This window comes from Lithobates pipiens, unplaced genomic scaffold, assembly GCF_037356315.1.
Source record: "Lithobates pipiens isolate NorthernLeopardFrog02 unplaced genomic scaffold, aLitPip1_a1.2 Scaffold_19, whole genome shotgun sequence".
Lineage (NCBI taxonomy): Eukaryota > Metazoa > Chordata > Amphibia > Anura > Ranidae > Lithobates > Lithobates pipiens.
Window position 1 is genome coordinate 519,872,103 of NW_027507764.1, and position 17,268 is coordinate 519,889,370.

The 17,268-nt window shown below is 47.6% G+C and overlaps 12 pseudogenes; all 12 read right to left on the reverse strand.

Annotated features, from left to right (window-relative positions):
* Positions 1-8,511: 8,511 nt before the first annotated feature.
* On the reverse strand, positions 8,512-8,630 carry LOC143999545 (5S ribosomal RNA; annotated as a pseudogene).
* Positions 8,631-8,730: 100 nt separating this feature from the next.
* LOC143999312 (5S ribosomal RNA) lies at positions 8,731-8,849 on the reverse strand (annotated as a pseudogene).
* Positions 8,850-8,949: 100 nt separating this feature from the next.
* On the reverse strand, positions 8,950-9,068 carry LOC143999076 (5S ribosomal RNA; annotated as a pseudogene).
* Positions 9,069-10,153: 1,085 nt separating this feature from the next.
* Positions 10,154-10,272, reverse strand: LOC144000001 (5S ribosomal RNA; annotated as a pseudogene).
* Positions 10,273-10,420: 148 nt separating this feature from the next.
* LOC143999018 (5S ribosomal RNA) lies at positions 10,421-10,539 on the reverse strand (annotated as a pseudogene).
* A 99-nt stretch (positions 10,540-10,638) lies between these two features.
* On the reverse strand, positions 10,639-10,757 carry LOC143998629 (5S ribosomal RNA; annotated as a pseudogene).
* A 914-nt stretch (positions 10,758-11,671) lies between these two features.
* Positions 11,672-11,790, reverse strand: LOC143998440 (5S ribosomal RNA; annotated as a pseudogene).
* A 2,621-nt stretch (positions 11,791-14,411) lies between these two features.
* Positions 14,412-14,530, reverse strand: LOC143998785 (5S ribosomal RNA; annotated as a pseudogene).
* Positions 14,531-14,690: 160 nt separating this feature from the next.
* Positions 14,691-14,809, reverse strand: LOC143999020 (5S ribosomal RNA; annotated as a pseudogene).
* Positions 14,810-14,908: 99 nt separating this feature from the next.
* On the reverse strand, positions 14,909-15,027 carry LOC143998537 (5S ribosomal RNA; annotated as a pseudogene).
* A 103-nt stretch (positions 15,028-15,130) lies between these two features.
* On the reverse strand, positions 15,131-15,249 carry LOC143999268 (5S ribosomal RNA; annotated as a pseudogene).
* A 699-nt stretch (positions 15,250-15,948) lies between these two features.
* Positions 15,949-16,067, reverse strand: LOC143998572 (5S ribosomal RNA; annotated as a pseudogene).
* Between the last annotated feature and the right edge of the window lie 1,201 nt (positions 16,068-17,268).

Below are 17,268 nucleotides of genomic sequence, written 5' to 3' on the forward strand. Positions count from 1 at the left end.
ACACACTACTGACCTTTTAACAGCACCAAATATGAAAAAAGCACTGTAACTCTTTACATGATTTAGATGTAGTTGCATTAGCAAAAAATAAAGTCATGTCTTCTGTACACGCTAGCCTTTCTGTATACTTTAATCTTTCTGTGTACACCAGTCCCTCTATATAGACTAGCCTCTCTGTCTTCTGTATACACGTGCCCGTAACCTATATACACTAGCCTGCCTTCTTTTTACAATAGTCTCGGTGTCCCAGCCTCTCTGCATACACTAGCCTCACTGAATTCCCCAGACTCTCTTCTGTATACACAAGCCTATCTGTAAACAATAGCTTGTCATCTGTACACACTAGCCTCTCTGTATACACTAGCCATTCTTCTGTATACACCAGGCTCAGGGGAATAACATTAGCCTATCTGTATTACCTTGTTTGACTTTTCTGATTTCTGTTTCTTTTCTAGGGTCTACCTCGCTGTATACCCAAGCCAATCTTATTACCCCAGCCTCATTCCAATTATAATAGCCTCACTGTATACCCCAGGCAGTCTTGTGTTGGGTTTTTTCAGTCTGCTCAGCCATCTTCTTGTAGGGTTCTTCGGGTCAGCCCTTGCTCCCTTTTCCCCACGTATCCTCTCATTCACAAGAAGTTCATTCTCATGTCTGGGTTACCTTGGGCATCAGGCTCATCCTATCCTTCACGGGACATTCATTTGGGTTTGCGTAGCTTGCAGGCTCTTAAGGGGTTCCTTCTCATCTTCAGGTCAAGAGTCGGTGGGTTCTACTCTCACAGCGGTAACTTACAGTTGGCGTTTGGGCATATGTCATTTTATGGATGGGATCTTTACCTTTCCTTTTCCACCTATACTTGTGTCTTTTTGCCCTCTTTTCAAGCATACTGACCATCCAGGCCATGGCACACCTCAGGCCTTGGTTGTTAACCACTACAATACAGGGCACTTTCGCCCCCTTCCTTCCCAGCCCAATTTTCAGCTTTCATCGCTCTAGCGCTTTCAGTGACAATTGCGCGGTCATGCTACACTGTACCCAAATGAAATTTTTATCATTTTGTTCGCACAAATAGAGATTTATTTTGGTGGTATTTATTCACGACTCCTTTTTTTATTTTTTGCGATATAAGCGCAAAAAAGCGGAAATTTGGAAAAAAAACAATATTTTCTTTTTTCTATTTTAAAAGAAATCCAATAAAATCAAATTTTGTCATAAATTTAAGCCAAAATGTATTCTGCTACATGTTTTTGGTAAAAAAAAATCCGTTAAGTGTATAATAATTGGTTTGTGTGATCACGGACATATGTACGCAAATGATCATGTACATATGTGTGCAGGTGATCACGTACATATGTGTGCACATAATCATTGGGACAAGTGATTTTAGTGGGACATATGTGGGGGACATGTTTTTATTATTAGGGACATGTGTTTTTATTTTTTGGGGACATGTATGTTTTGGGGACATGTGTGTTATGGGGACATATGTGGGGACTGTGTTTACACTGTGTGGTGTGTTGTGTGTTTACACTAGACTGAAGATCAGTGAGTAAAAAGCTGTAAAAAACAGCTCATACTCACTGATCATCAGCCGGCTGCAGCAATCTACTCTCCTCTCCTCAGCGATGACTTCTGTGTGAGGAGAGGAGGAGCCGATTGCCTAGCAACCGGCTGTTTGTTTACATCACATGACGGCCGTGATTGGACACGGCCGTCATGTGATCAGGAGGGCCAATCACAGAGCCCTGATTGACATTCCTGAACGTCCTATCAGAAGTAGACGGCTCCCACCCGGCCGTATATGTGCATTGGCCGGGTGGGAAGTGGTTAAGTAATATCGCATTTCCCACTTGAATACTCCGATTACAAGTGGGAAGGCTGGCCGCAGGCCAGCCCGTATTTGTGGGAGGAGTCTGAGGGACTATTAAACCCTCCTCCTCTGTCAGGGTCAGGGTTGGTGTTTTCTAGGGAGAGAGAGACCGGGTTACACAGACTTGCTAGTGTATACAGACGGAATAGTGTATACAGAAGACCAGCTAGTTTATACAGAGAGGCTAATGTGTACAAAAGACAGGCTAGATTATACAGAAGAACGTACTGGATATGCAGAGATGGAGGCGAGGTTATACTGAGGGAGAGGCTGTTTTACACAAAGAGGCTAGTGTGTGCAGACTTGCTAAAGTATACGGACAGACTAGTGTATACAGAGAGGCTATTTTAAACAGAGAGACTAGGGAAAACAGAGAGGCTAGTGTACAGAGACAAGCTGACAGTGAGGCCGGGGTATAATGAGAAGCTACGTTATACAGTAGACAGGCTAGTTTATATAAAAGACAAAATTGGGTAAACAGAATACAGGCTGGGGTATAATGAGAGGCAAGATTATACATAGAGGCTAGGGTATAAAGATGTATACAGAAAGACGGGGTATACCGAGAGACTATGTGTATAAAAGACAAGCTAGGGACGGACTAGTGTATACAGAAGACCGGCTAGTTGATACAGAGAGGCTAATGTGTACAAAAGACAGGCTAATGTATACAGATAGGCTAGATTATACAGAAGAACATCCTGGGTATGCAGAGAGCTCAGCTTCAAGGGATGGCCAACGTGAGTAATATGAGTGAGACTCCTCACCCCCCCCCCACCTACCAGATCCGACTTTCATCCCCTTGCCCTCTCTGCCCCGGTCATCTGGTGGCAGTTTTATGCACTCCCTGGCCCCCACCCATTCATAATCCTTACCGACCTTTCCTTCCGCTGCTCACAGGAACATACTGGATGACTTGTCTAATTAACCAACTTGTACAAGACACCGCTATCCTCCTGTCTGACACCGGTCCCCATTGGAGGCGTTACCCCTCACTGTTTGGGTGGTCCCTGCCTCCCCCTGGATGCTCCACATATACCCCGACGACATTGTCGGAGGGGCACCACTTGACAGGTGGCATCTCCCATTGGAGGAAGGGATGATGGCCCCAACCCCTTGGCAGCAGGTTCTTTCATGTACAGACCAGGGCGGCTCATCTTCCCTTCTGGAGTCTTGACCTTAGAGGGGGGAGTTGCACTTTGGGGGGTCTGAGTGATACCTAGTGCGCTGTACTGGAAGGGCTTGACATTCCCGCATATGTGTCCCCTCTCCCTGGTTGCGCCCCTCGTCCCCCCTCTGGCCCCCACCTACTCTTTGCCGAGATTGCCTTCTGCAGCTTTCGGGGACACCCTGGATGACTTATTTATTGAGCCTATTGGTGCGAGACACTGCTTCCCTCCAGTTTGACTCTGGACCCCCCTGGAGGATTTACCCCTTACTGTTTTGGCGGTCCCAGCCTCCCTCTGGATGCTCTACACAGCCCCCGATGGTGATGCAGGAGAGACACTAATTGGCGGGCCCCAGAACTGCTGCTCGGGTGAAGTCTCCCGTTGGATGGAGGGATGGTGGCCCCAGCTCCTTGCCTGCCGGATTCTCCATGCACCGACCAGGGCTGCTCCTCTTTCATCTTCATGTGGTGACCATGGAGGGGAGGAGTTGAAACTTATGGGGTCAGGGTGGTTGCTGGTGTGAGCACGCTAAAGGACTTGACCTTTCCGCATGTTTGTCCCCTCTCCTTTGCTGCCCCTCCTTCCCTCCCCCCTTCCCTCCCTTACCTCCTTCCCTTCCCTCCCCCCTTCCCTCCCCCCTTTCACTCCCCCTTTCCCCCCTTACCCCCCTCTTTTCCCCCCTTCCCTCCCCCTTTTCCCCCGGGGCGTGGATGGAGGAGAGGGGGTAAGAAGAGGACAATCTGCCAAAGAGAGAAATACATTTGTTCGGGGGCTGCATGTACTTTTGGGGTATGGGACGGGGGGTGGTGGATCCCATTCTGTGATGCCTTTTCTGTTGTGACGGGCTCCCTCGTGCATGCCTACATTTAGGGCGAGCTGAGGAGACCCCTCAGTGCTCACAGTTCTATGCTCTACCTCTGTTTTAATTATACTATTGTTTTTTGGTTCTATGATGTTACTGATTGTCTTTTATTTGCATACCGGTATCAGACGTGACATTTACCACTGCCGGGACTGGGGAGACTGGGATCCGGGGGCTCCCTCTCCGACCTGTCTACCCACCAACCCAAGTAGGACGGCGCTTTAAACCCAGTGTACATCTGGTAAACGCTATAGCATAATTGTGCTGTTTTAGTATACAATTCCTGTACTGTTGAGTGCGGACAACCCTTAATTTCCCTCTCCCCCTGGGGTTGAGGTGCCCGGCCTCTTTTTCCCCTTACCTTTCCTTCCATTTGCCCTTCCTTTTTCCCCCTTAGTTCCCTCCATCCATTACCTACCCAATACCTACCTTGGTTCAACTTTCTTTGCTTTTCTCGGACGTCCCCCTTCCCCTCCCCGAGGAGCGATGGCAGACTCAGTCAAGGTCACCTCTCTAAACGTTAAGGGACTGAACTCCTCTGAAAAACGGTGGATCCTCCTGTGAGAACTGAAGACTTCCTGTACTGATGTGGCCTTTATACAAGAAACACATTTTAAAAATACTAGCCTCCCCTTTCTACGGTCAAGATCCTTCGCTAAGGTCTACCACTCTACTAACCCCTCCTCTAAGACCAAGGGAATCTCCATTCTGATCTCTAGCAGGCTCCCCTCGGTTCTCCAGGATTCTCTGGTGGACCCTGGGGGCCGATATCTTTTTCTTAGGGGCCACATTGGAGAGCTCCTTTTTACATTTGCCACTGTGTACACTCCCAATGATCACCAAGACACATTCCTCAGAACTACCCTGCACAGATGATGTGACTTTCGGGAGGGCCAGTTGATATTAGGTGGGGACTTTAATGTCCCCTTTCGCCATCGGTTGACACTTCTGCCTCTTGCTCCTCGCTCCTCATTTACTCTAGAAAGCGGATTACTAAGTGCTTACTGAATGACCAATTAGTTGATATCTGGTGTCTGCAACACTCCGGGGAAAGGGACTACTCTTTTTGCTCTTCCCCTCACAAATCATACTTGAGGATAGACTTCTTCTTGATTCCACATGACCAACTGCACTTGGTGAGCTCTTCCTCCATCGGCCATATTACTTGGTCTGACCACGCTCCTGTAGCCCTTACCTACACCCTCTCTAGGAACCCCTCACCTAGGACTCTATTCTGGCACCTTAATGAGAGCCTCCTCCAGATACCGGAAGTTTTAGCAGATGTGACCAGGGAATTGGACCTTTATTTCCAAGAAAACTAAACGCAGGACTGCGACCCGGGGATAATTTGGGAGGCTCACAAGTCAGTACTCCGCAGGGTACTTATCAGGCACGGGGCACGCATCAAACGAACACGGAAGGAACAAATTGCTAATCTGTTTTGTGAACTTGCCTCTGTGGAAGCGAAACATAAACATGCCCCCTCACGGACCTTAGAGATTGAATTGGGGACACTCCGTACCCAGATTACTGACCTACTCCATTATAAAGCGAAAGCAGTACTCCAGTTTTGTCGTAAACTGATGTAGGAATCAGGGGACAAATGCGGAAAAATCTTTGCCAGGTCAGTAAAAGGAGTGGAAATCTGCCTCTTACATACAACAGTTGATAGATGAGAATGGCCAGAGGGGCTCTACCCCAACCCAAATAGCCAAAGTCTTTGAAAAATGCTACTCTGATCTCTACAACCTGCCCGATTCAGGGTCCGGACAGGACAATATAGACAGATATGTAACCGGTTCTGGTCTACCAACCCGATCACACTGGAAGAAGTCCAGATGGCCGTGGGACCTCCGAAGGTGGGTAAGGCTCCGGGCCCTGACGGATATACCGCACAATACTATAAGACCTTCCTCCCTATTCTCGGCCCGCGCTTGGTGAATTTATTGAATACTCTGAGCTTGAATGGGGATTTTCCTGAGCATACCCTTAGAGCCCACATCTCGTTGATACCTAAGGAGGGCAAAGACCCGGGCCTATGTGGGAGCTACAGACCCATTTCCCTCCTAAATTCGGTCCTAAAACGATTCTCTAAAATCCTCGCCACGTGATTGGCACAGCACTTGCAGTCCCTTATACATATTGACCAGTTAGGTTTTATTCCCACCAGGGAAGATAGGGACAACACCATTAAGGTGCTTACCCTGGTCCATAAAGCAAAGTCATCTGGGACCCCTTGTCTTTTCGTGAGTACTGATGCCGAGAAGGCTTTTGATCGGGTCAAATGGACATTCATGTTCTCGGTCCTTCGCCATATAGGTCTGAGTGAACGGATGTTGGCATGGATAAGTAAGATATACTCACGCCCTTCAGCTCAACTCAAAGCGAATGGGGTGCTCTCATCTCCCCTTGACATCGGGAATGGGACCAGACAGGGTTGCCCCCTGTCGCCCCAGTTATTCGCACTGTCATTGGAACCCTTTCTCTCCACAATTCGACAAAACTCAGACATAACGCGACTCCAAATCGGTACTATTGACATCTGCCTACGTAGATGACATGCTGTTCTCGTTGACGAATCCCAGAGTTTCCTTGCCAAATCTCCTTCGGGAATTCCAGATATACGGGATACTTCTTGAAATCAGAGGCCATGGGGGTCGAAGTCCGCCCGCAAACGTTACTAGACTTGTAGTCCAATTTTCGATTTAAATGGACCCATACAGCCCTTAAGTACTTAGGTACTTACATTCCACAGGACAACGCGCATACGTTTATGTTGAACTTCCCCCCACCCCTTGTCACTAAGATCCGCAGTTTGCTTCACGGGTGGCATTCTGGCCTCCATTCCTGGTTCAGGAGATGCAATCTCATTAAAATGAACATACTCCCTAAATTTACCTATCTTTTCCAAGCTCTCCCGATCCAGATTCCAGTCCCGTTTTTTAAGCAAGCTCAATCCCTGCTCACTCAATTTAACTGGGCCCACAAAAATCCCAGACTTAAGTGGTCACAGCTGACATTGTCTAAACAACAGGGAGGGTTGGTTCTCCCTGACTTGCGATGCTACTACCTGGCCTCCCATCTGGGACGTGTATTGGACTGGAATGGAAACAAACTTTCTAAGCTCTGGGTGCTACTAGGACAATCTCACTCCCAAATTCCGCTAAGAAGCACCATGTGGTGCTATAAGGATTTACCCACAGAATTGACGTCATATTCCACTATAGGGGCTTCATTGAAAGTCAGTCACCTGATCGCTACCCAAAACACACTCACGTCTTTGACTTCCCCCCTATTCCCTATACGTGGCCATCCGAACTTGGAACCGGGGACCCACTTAGAAATTCCAACCTAGACCATGCGTCTAAATTCGTCATTGATGGAAAATGACCTTCTTTCTCAACCCTAACAGATCCGACAGGGCTTTTCCAAATGCCTTTTTGGAGAGCGGCGCAACAACATCATTTTTTCCATTCCATCCCCAATACTCAAACTTTCGCACGCCCTCAGACGGAGTTTGAGGCTCTATGCAGGAGCGAAGGCCCTTTGGTCCACATTCTCTCTCAAACAGATCACCCACACTTAACCTGCCTGTCCAACTGGGAAAAGGACCTTAATTGCTCGTTTTCCCCAGCACAGAGACAACGCATTATCACTTTGGCTCTCAAAACCTCGCTGTGCACGAAGATACAGGAGACAAATTTTAAACTTCTCACCAGGTGGTATTTGACACCATCAAAGCTGCATAAATAATTCCCCTCTTCCTCGAACATATGCTGGAGGTGTGGAGAAGAAGAGGGCACGTTGATCCACATTTTTTGGTCCTGCCCCAGCTTGGTGGACTTCTGGACAGAGATCCGATGCATAACACAAAAATTCACAGACTTCTCCATCCCGGAAGAGGCTGCATTCTTTCTCTTGCACCATTGACAGATTCCCATTAAGAAGTACAAAAAAATAAATTTTACGGCATGTGATAAATGTGGCGAAATCCTGCATCCCTCTCTATTGGAAAAAATGTTCCCCCCCTTTCATTACTCACTGGCTTAGGAAAATAGAGGACATTAAAAAAAATGGAGGACTTGATCCTCACATCACAAGGTAAACAAGAATTTTTTAAACAAACCTGGGACATCTGGAATACCTTTATATTCTCGCTGGAAGGATGTCGCCTGCTATCACCTTAATGCTCTGAGCTTTCCTTGACTGGCCCCTTGGACAGTGGCTGCCATTGTGTCTCGTCCCCTCTTCTCCTTTCCTGATCTTTCACCCCTTCTCTTTTCTGCCTTCCTCCCCTATCTCTCACCCCCTCCACCCACTCTCTCTTTTGGAAAAAGTGGAAAATTGGGAATGACGGCCCCACCCCCCCCCCCTCTGGATGGATTATGCCGGAGGGACCTGGGGTTTGTGTGACCCTGGATCTTGGTACAGTACTTTATCCGTGCCTTGAATCATTATGATTGATGGAAGGCAGACTCACAGTTGCGAATATACCTGTATCAAGTATTGTTCAGCTGCTTTTTGCTCTGTATTTCTCTGTTGCATTATGTACTCGGGGGACCGTCTTCCCCTGTTTGGAGAAAAAATTATATTTGAAAAAAAAAAGAAGCCTACGACACCTGGTATTCCCAGGCGGTCTGCCATCCAGGCATTAACCAGGCCCGACCCTGCTTAGCCTCCAAGATCAGACGAGATGGAACACATTCAGGGGGATGTGGCCGTAGCCAATAACTTCAGGCACTCTCAACTCTCTTGACAAACGCCAAGATGGTCACCTTGGGAAAGAAACAAAAAAAAAACAAGTCAACACCAACAACATAAAAAGAAGTCTACAGCACCTAGTATTCCCAGGTGGTCTCTCATCCAGGTATTAACAAGGCCCGACCCTGTTTAGTCTCTGAGATCAGACGAGATCTGGTGCTTTCAGGGTTATGTGGCCATAGGCAAGCTCTTCAGGCACTCTCAACCCTCTTGACAAACACCAAGATGGTCACCTTGGTAAACAAACAAAACAAAAACAAGTCAACGCCAACAACATAAAAAGAAGCCTACAGCACCTAGTATTCCCAGGTTGTCTCCAATCCAGGTACTAGCAAGGCCCAACCCTGTTTAGCCTCTGAGATCAGAGGAGATCGGGCGCTTTCAGGGTTATTTGCCCATATGCAATCTCTTTGGGCACTCTCAACCCTCTTGACAAATGCCAAGATAGTCACCTTGAGATACAAGCGAAAAAAGACAGGTCAATGTCAACAACATAAAAAGAAGAATACGGCACCTGGTATTCCAACGCCATCTCCCATCCAGGTACTAACTAGGCCCAACCCTTCTTAGCCTCAGAGATAAGAAGAGCTAGGGCTTTTTCAGGGTGATGCTGCTGTAAGCGATCTCTTTGGGCACTCTCAACCCTCTTGACAAATGCCAAGATGGTCACCTTGGGAAACAAGCGGAAAAAAACAAACGAATCAACGCCAACAACATAAAAAGAAGCCTACAATAACTGGTATTCCCAGGTGGTCTCCCATCCAGGTACTAACCAGGCCTGACTATTCTTAGCCTCCAAGATCAGACAAGATTGGGTGCTTTCAGAGTGATGTGGCCAACAACATAAAAAGAAGCCTACAGCACCTAGTATTCCCAGGCGGTCTCCCATCCAGGTATTAACAAGGCACGACCCTTTCTAGCCTCTGAGATCAGAGGAGATTGGGTGCTTTCAGGGTGATGTGCCCATAGGCAATCTCTTTGGGCACTCTCATCCCTCTTGAAAAATGCCAAGATAGTCACCCTGGGAAACAAGCGAAAAAAAACAGGTCAACGCCAACAACATGAAAAGAAGAATCCGGCACCTGGTATTCCAAGGCCATCTCCCATTCAAGTACTAACTAGGCCCAACCCTTCTTAGCCTCCGAGATCAGAAGAGATAGGGTGCTTTCAGGGTGATGCTGCTGTAAGCGATCTCTTTAAGCACTCTCTACCCTCTTGACAAATGCCAAGATGATCACTTTGGGAAACAAGCGAAAAAAAACAGGTCAACACCAACAACATAAAAAGAAGCCTGCGGCATCTGGAAAACCCAGGCGGTCTCCCATCCAGGTACAAACCAGGCCCAACCCTGCTTAGCCTCTGAGACCAGACGAGATTGGGTGCTTTAAGGGTGTTGTGGCCGTAGGCAATTTCTTTGTGCACTCTCAACCCTCTTGACAAATGGAAAAAAGGGAAAAAACACAGGTCAACGCCGACAACATAATGAGAAGCCTACGGCACCTGGTATTCCCAGGCTGTCTCCCGTCCAGGTACTAACCAGGCCCATCGCTGCTTAGCCTCCAAGATCAGATGAGATTGGGCTCTCTCAGGGTGATTTGGCCGTAGGCACTCTCTTTGGGCACTCTGAAGCCTCTTGACAAAGGCCAAGATGCTCACCTTGGGAAAAAAGCTAAAAAAAACAGGTCAAAGCCAACAACATAAAAAGAAGTCTACGGCATCCGGTATTCCCAATCAAGACACTAACCAGGCCAGATCCTTCTATGGCACCTGGTCTTCCCAGGCAGTCTCCCATCCAGGTACTAACCAGGCCTGACACTGCTTAGCCTCTGAAATCAGACGAGATCGGGTGCTTTCAGGGTGATGTGGCCGTAAGCATTCTCTTCAAGACACGCCCAACCCTCTTGACAAACGCCAAGATGGTCGCCTTCAGAAACAAGCGAAAAAAACAGGTCAAAGCCAACAACATAAAAAGAAGCCTATGGCACCTGGTATTCCCAGGCGGTCTCCCATCCAGGTACTAACCAGGCCTGACACTGTTTAGCCTCCGAGATCAGACGAGATTGGACGCTTTCAGGGTGATGGGGCCGTAGGAGATCTCTTCGGGCACTCTCAACCCTCTTGACAAATGCCAAGATGGTCACCTTGGGAAACAAGTGAAAAAAAAAAAACAGGTCAAGGTCAATAACATAAAAAGAAGCATACGGCACCTGTTATTCCCAGACGTTCTCCTATCCTGGTATTAACCAGGCCCAACACGGCTTAGCCTCCGAGATCAGACAAGATCGGGTGTTTTCAGGGTGATGGGGCCGTAGGTGATCTCTTTAGGCACTCTCGACCCTCTTTTTAAAAGCCAAGATGGTCACCTTGGGAAACAAGCGAAAATAAACAGGTCAACACCAACCACATAAAAAGAAGCCTACGGCACCTGGTATTCACAGATGGTCTCCCATACAGGTATTAACCAGGCCGTACACTGCTAGGCCTCTGAGATCAGATGAGATTGTGCGCTTTCAGGGTGATGTGGCCATAGGTGTTCTATTCAGACACTCTCAACCCTCTTGACAAATGCCAAGATGGTCATCTTGGGAAAAAAGTGAAAAAAAAACAGGTCAACGCCAACAACATAGACCCTGGCGGTCTCCCATCTGACCCTGACCCTGCTTAGCCTCTGAGATCGGGCGCTTTCAGGGTGATGTGGCCTTAGGCGAATGCTTCGGGACATACTCAAAACTCTTGACAGATGCTAAAATGGTCACCTTGGGAAACAAGCGAAAAAAAAACAGGTCAAAGCCAACAATATAAAAAGATTCCTACGGCACCTGTAATTAGGTACTATCCAGACCGGACCCTGCTTAGCCTCCGAGATCAGATGAGATCGGGCGCTTTCAGGGTGATGTGGCCGTAGGAGATTTCTTCGGGCTCTCTCAGCCCTCTTGACAAATGCCAAGATGGTCACCTTGGGAAACAAGCGGAAAAAAAAATGTCAACGCCAACAGCATAAAAAGAAGCCTACGGCACCTGGTATTCCCAGTCGGTCTCCCATCCAGTTACTAATCAGGCCCGACAATGCTTAACCTCTGAGATCAGACAAGATCGGGCACTTTCAGGGTGATTTGGCCGTAGGCACTTTCTTTGGGCACTCTCACCCTCTTGACAAACGCCAAGATGGTCATCTTGGGAAACAAGTGAAAAAAAACAGGTCAACGCCAACAACATAAAAAATAGAATTTTTATATACAGCTTACCTGTAAAATCCTTTTCTTGAGAGTACATCACGGGACACAGGAGCTTCATTACATAGTGGGTTATATAGGCACCTCTGGTGATTGGACACTGGTTAACCCCCAATTAAGGAGAATTCCTCCCCTATATTACCCCTCCCATATGGGAGGCACCTCAGTTTTGTAGCAAAGCAATAGGAAACCACGTAAAACCCAAGAGGGGTGGGAGCCCTGTGTCCCGTGATGTACTCTCAAGAAAAGGATTTTACAGGTAAGCTGTGTATAAAAATCCTATTTTCTTGATCATACATCAGGGGACACAGGAGCTTCATTACATAGTGGGATGTCCCAAAGCAATGCTCAGATTGAGGGGAGGGAGACACAGATCATAATATATAGACCGCCAAGGACCGGAGGACCTAAACTGCAGCCTGCAGTACACTGCGCCCAAAGGCGATATCCTCTTGCCCTCTGACATCCACCTGATAGAATCTGGTGAATATGTGGACTGATGACCAAGTTGCAGCCTTACAGATCTGAGCCAGGGAGGCCTGGTGATGCACTGCCCAAGAAGCACTTACAGCCCTAGTTGAGTGTGCTTTTACTTGAAAAGGAGGGATCTTCCCTTTAACACTATAGGCCTGAGAAATAATCTGTCTAATCCACCATGAGAGAGTGGATTTTGATGCCACCTGACCCTTCCTAGGGCCTTCCGGCAAAATAAATAAGCAATCAGTTTTCCTTATCTGTGCAGTTGCCTGAAGATAAATACTGATTGCCCTTACCACATCCAAAGTGTGCAAAGATTCTTCTTCTGCAGACTGTGGGTCCAGAAAAAAGGATGGTAGGCTTACATCTTGATTCAAATGGAATCCTGAAACCACCTTAGGCAGAAAGGACCTGTTGGGACGCATTACCACCAGGTCCTTATGAATAATTAGATACGGTTCTTTACTGGAGAGAGCTGCTAGTTCTGACACTCTTCTAGCCGTGGATATGGCTACCAAGAAAACCAATTTTTTAGTCAAAAGAACTAACGAAGCCTGATGTAAAGGTTCAAAAGGTTGCCCCTGCAAAGCTGAGAGAACCAAATTCAGATCCCATGGGCATACCGGAGGTTTGACTGGCGGCCTTATCCGCATAGCCCCCTGGATGAAAGCCCGCACCAGGGAATGTGATGCAAGTGGTTTCTGAAAAAACACTGACAAGGCCGAAATATGCACCTTGATAGTGCTTATGGCCAAATTCATTTCTAGGCCTGACTGGAGGAAGGCCAAGATCCTGCTAATGACATACTTTCTAGGATGACATTCCCTGAGTTCACAACAGGAAACATATGCCCTCCAGATTTTGTAGTAAATAAGCCTGGAGGCCGGCTTTCTGGCATTGACCAGAGTAGAAAGGACTGGCCCCGAAAGCCCACGGTCTCTCAGAATGTGGGTCTCAGCAGCCAAACCGTCAAATTCAGACTGTGTAAAAGCAGCATGGTAAATTGGACCCTGTGAGAGCAGATCTGGCCGGAGAGGGAGGATCCATGGCCTGCCTACTGCCAACTTCTAAGATTGCCCGTAGGCAATCCCTTCAGGCACTTTCAACCCTCTTGACAAACGCCAAGATGGTCACCTTGGGAATCAAGCAACAACTTAAAAAAAAAGCCTATGGCATTGAGAAATCCCAGGCGGTCTCCCATCCAGGTACTAACCAGGTCCCAACCCTGCTTAGCCTCTGAGATCAAATGAGATTGGGCTCCTTCAGGGTGATGCAGCCATAGTAGATTTTTTTCAGGCACGCTCAACCCTCTTGACAAACGCCAAGATGGTCACCTTGGGAAGCAAACAAAAAATCAAGTCAACGCCAACAACATAAAAAGAAGCCTACAGCACCTAGTATTCCCAGGCGGTCTCCCATCCAGGTATTAACAAGGCACGACCCTTTCTAGCCTCTGAGATCAGAGGAGATTGGGTGCTTTCAGGGTGATGTGCCCATAGGCAATCTCTTTGGGCACTCTCATCCCTCTTGAAAAATGCCAAGATAGTCACCCTGGGAAACAAGCGAAAAAAAACAGGTCAACGCCAACAACATGAAAAGAAGAATACGGCACCTGGTATTCCAAGGCCGTCTCCCATTCAAGTACTAACTAGGCCCAACCCTTCTTAGCCTCCGAGATCAGAAGAGATAGGGTGCTTTCAGGGTGATGCTGCTGTAAGCGATCTCTTTAAGCACTCTCTACCCTCTTGACAAATGCCAAGATGATCACTTTGGGAAACAAGCGAAAAAAAACAGGTCAACACCAACAACATAAAAAGAAGCCTGCGGCATCTGGAAAACCCAGGCGGTCTCCCATCCAGGTACAAACCAGGCCCAACCCTGCTTAGCCTCTGAGACCAGACGAGATTGGGTGCTTTAAGGGTGTTGTGGCCGTAGGCAATTTCTTTGTGCACTCTCAACCCTCTTGACAAATGGCAAGATGGTCACCTTGGGAAAAAAGGGAAAAAACACAGGTCAACGCCGACAACATAATGAGAAGCCTACGGCACCTGGTATTCCCAGGCTGTCTCCCGTCCAGGTACTAACCAGGCCCATCGCTGCTTAGCCTCCGAGATCAGATGAGATTGGGCTCTCTCAGGGTGATTTGGCTGTAGGCACTCTCTTTGGGCACTCTGAAGCCTCTTGACAAAGGCCAAGATGCTCACCTTGGGAAAAAAGCTAAAAAAAACAGGTCAAAGCCAACAACATAAAAAGAAGTCTACGGCATCCGGTATTCCCAGGCGATCTCCCAATCAAGACACTAACCAGGCCAGATCCTTCTATGGCACCTGGTCTTCCCAGGCAGTCTCCCATCCAGGTACTAACCAGGCCTGACACTGCTTAGCCTCTGAAATCAGACGAGATCGGGTGCTTTCAGGGTGATGTGGCCGTAAGCATTCTCTTCAAGACACGCCCAACCCTCTTGACAAACGCCAAGATGGTCGCCTTCAGAAACAAGCGAAAAAAACAGGTCAAAGCCAACAACATAAAAAGAAGCCTATGGCACCTGGTATTCCCAGGCGGTCTCCCATCCAGGTACTAACCAGGCCTGACACTGTTTAGCCTCCGAGATCAGACGGGATTGGACGCTTTCAGGGTGATGGGGCCGTAGGTGATCTCTTCGGGCACTCTCAACCCTCTTGACAAATGCCAAGATGGTCACCTTGGGAAACAAGTGAAAAAAAAAAAACAGGTCAAGGTCAATAACATAAAAAGAAGCCTACGGCACCTGTTATTCCCAGACGTTCTCCTATCCTGGTATTAACCAGGCCCAACACGGCTTAGCCTCCGAGATCAGACAAGATCGGGTGTTTTCAGGGTGATGGGGCCGTAGGTGATCTCTTTAGGCACTCTCGACCCTCTTTTTAAAAGCCAAGATGGTCACCTTGGGAAACAAGCGAAAATAAACAGGTCAACACCAACAACATAAAAAGAAGCCTACGGCACCTGGTATTCACAGATGGTCTCCCATACAGGTATTAACCAGGCCGTACACTGCTAGGCCTCTGAGATCAGATGAGATTGTGCGCTTTCAGGGTGATGTGGCCATAGGTGTTCTATTCAGACACTCTCAACCCTCTTGACAAATGCCAAGATGGTCATCTTGGGAAAAAAGTGAAAAAAAAACAGGTCAACGCCAACAACATAGACCCTGGCGGTCTCCCATCTGACCCTGACCCTGACCCTGCTTAGCCTCTGAGATCGGGCGCTTTCAGGGTGATGTGGCCTTAGGCGAATGCTTCGGGACATACTCAAAACTCTTGACAGATGCTAAAATGGTCACCTTGGGAAACAAGCGAAAAAAAAACAGGTCAAAGCCAACAATATAAAAAGATTCCTACGGCACCTGTAATTAGGTACTATCCAGACCGGACCCTGCTTAGCCTCCGAGATCAGATGAGATCGGGCGCTTTCAGGGTGATGTGGCCGTAGGAGATTTCTTCGGGCTCTCTCAGCCCTCTTGACAAATGCCAAGATGGTCACCTTGGGAAACAAGCGGAAAAAAAAAATGTCAACGCCAACAGCATAAAAAGAAGCCTACGGCACCTGGTATTCCCAGTCGGTCTCCCATCCAGTTACTAATCAGGCCCGACAATGCTTAACCTCTGAGATCAGACAAGATCGGGCACTTTCAGGGTGATTTGGCCATAGGCACTTTCTTTGGGCACTCTCACCCTCTTGACAAACGCCAAGATGGTCATCTTGGGAAACAAGTGAAAAAAAACAGGTCAACGCCAACAACATAAAAAATAGAATTTTTATATACAGCTTACCTGTAAAATCCTTTTCTTGAGAGTACATCACGGGACACAGGAGCTTCATTACATAGTGGGTTATATAGGCACCTCTGGTGATTGGACACTGGTTAACCCCCAATTAAGGAGAATTCCTCCCCTATATTACCCCTCCCATATGGGAGGCACCTCAGTTTTGTAGCAAAGCAATAGGAAACCACGTAAAACCCAAGAGGGGTGGGAGCCCTGTGTCCCGTGATGTACTCTCAAGAAAAGGATTTTACAGGTAAGCTGTGTATAAAAATCCTATTTTCTTGATCATACATCAGGGGACACAGGAGCTTCATTACATAGTGGGATGTCCCAAAGCAATGCTCAGATTGAGGGGAGGGAGACACAGATCATAATATATAGACCGCCAAGGACCGGAGGACCTAAACTGCAGCCTGCAGTACACTGCGCCCAAAGGCGATATCCTCTTGCCCTCTGACATCCACCTGATAGAATCTGGTGAATATGTGGACTGATGACCAAGTTGCAGCCTTACAGATCTGAGCCAGGGAGGCCTGGTGATGCACTGCCCAAGAAGCACTTACAGCCCTAGTTGAGTGTGCTTTTACTTGAAAAGGAGGGATCTTCCCTTTAACACTATAGGCCTGAGAAATAATCTGTCTAATCCACCATGAGAGAGTGGATTTTGATGCCACCTGACCCTTCCTAGGGCCTTCCGGCAAAATAAATAAGCAATCAGTTTTCCTTATCTGTGCAGTTGCCTGAAGATAAATACTGATTGCCCTTACCACATCCAAAGTGTGCAAAGATTCTTCTTCTGCAGACTGTGGGTCCAGAAAAAAGGATGGTAGGCTTACATCTTGATTCAAATGGAATCCTGAAACCACCTTAGGCAGAAAGGACCTGTTGGGACGCATTACCACCAGGTCCTTATGAATAATTAGATACGGTTCTTTACTGGAGAGAGCTGCTAGTTCTGACACTCTTCTAGCCGTGGATATGGCTACCAAGAAAACCAATTTTTTAGTCAAAAGAACTAACGAAGCCTGATGCAAAGGTTCAAAAGGTTGCCCCTGCAAAGCTGAGAGAACCAAATTCAGATCCCATG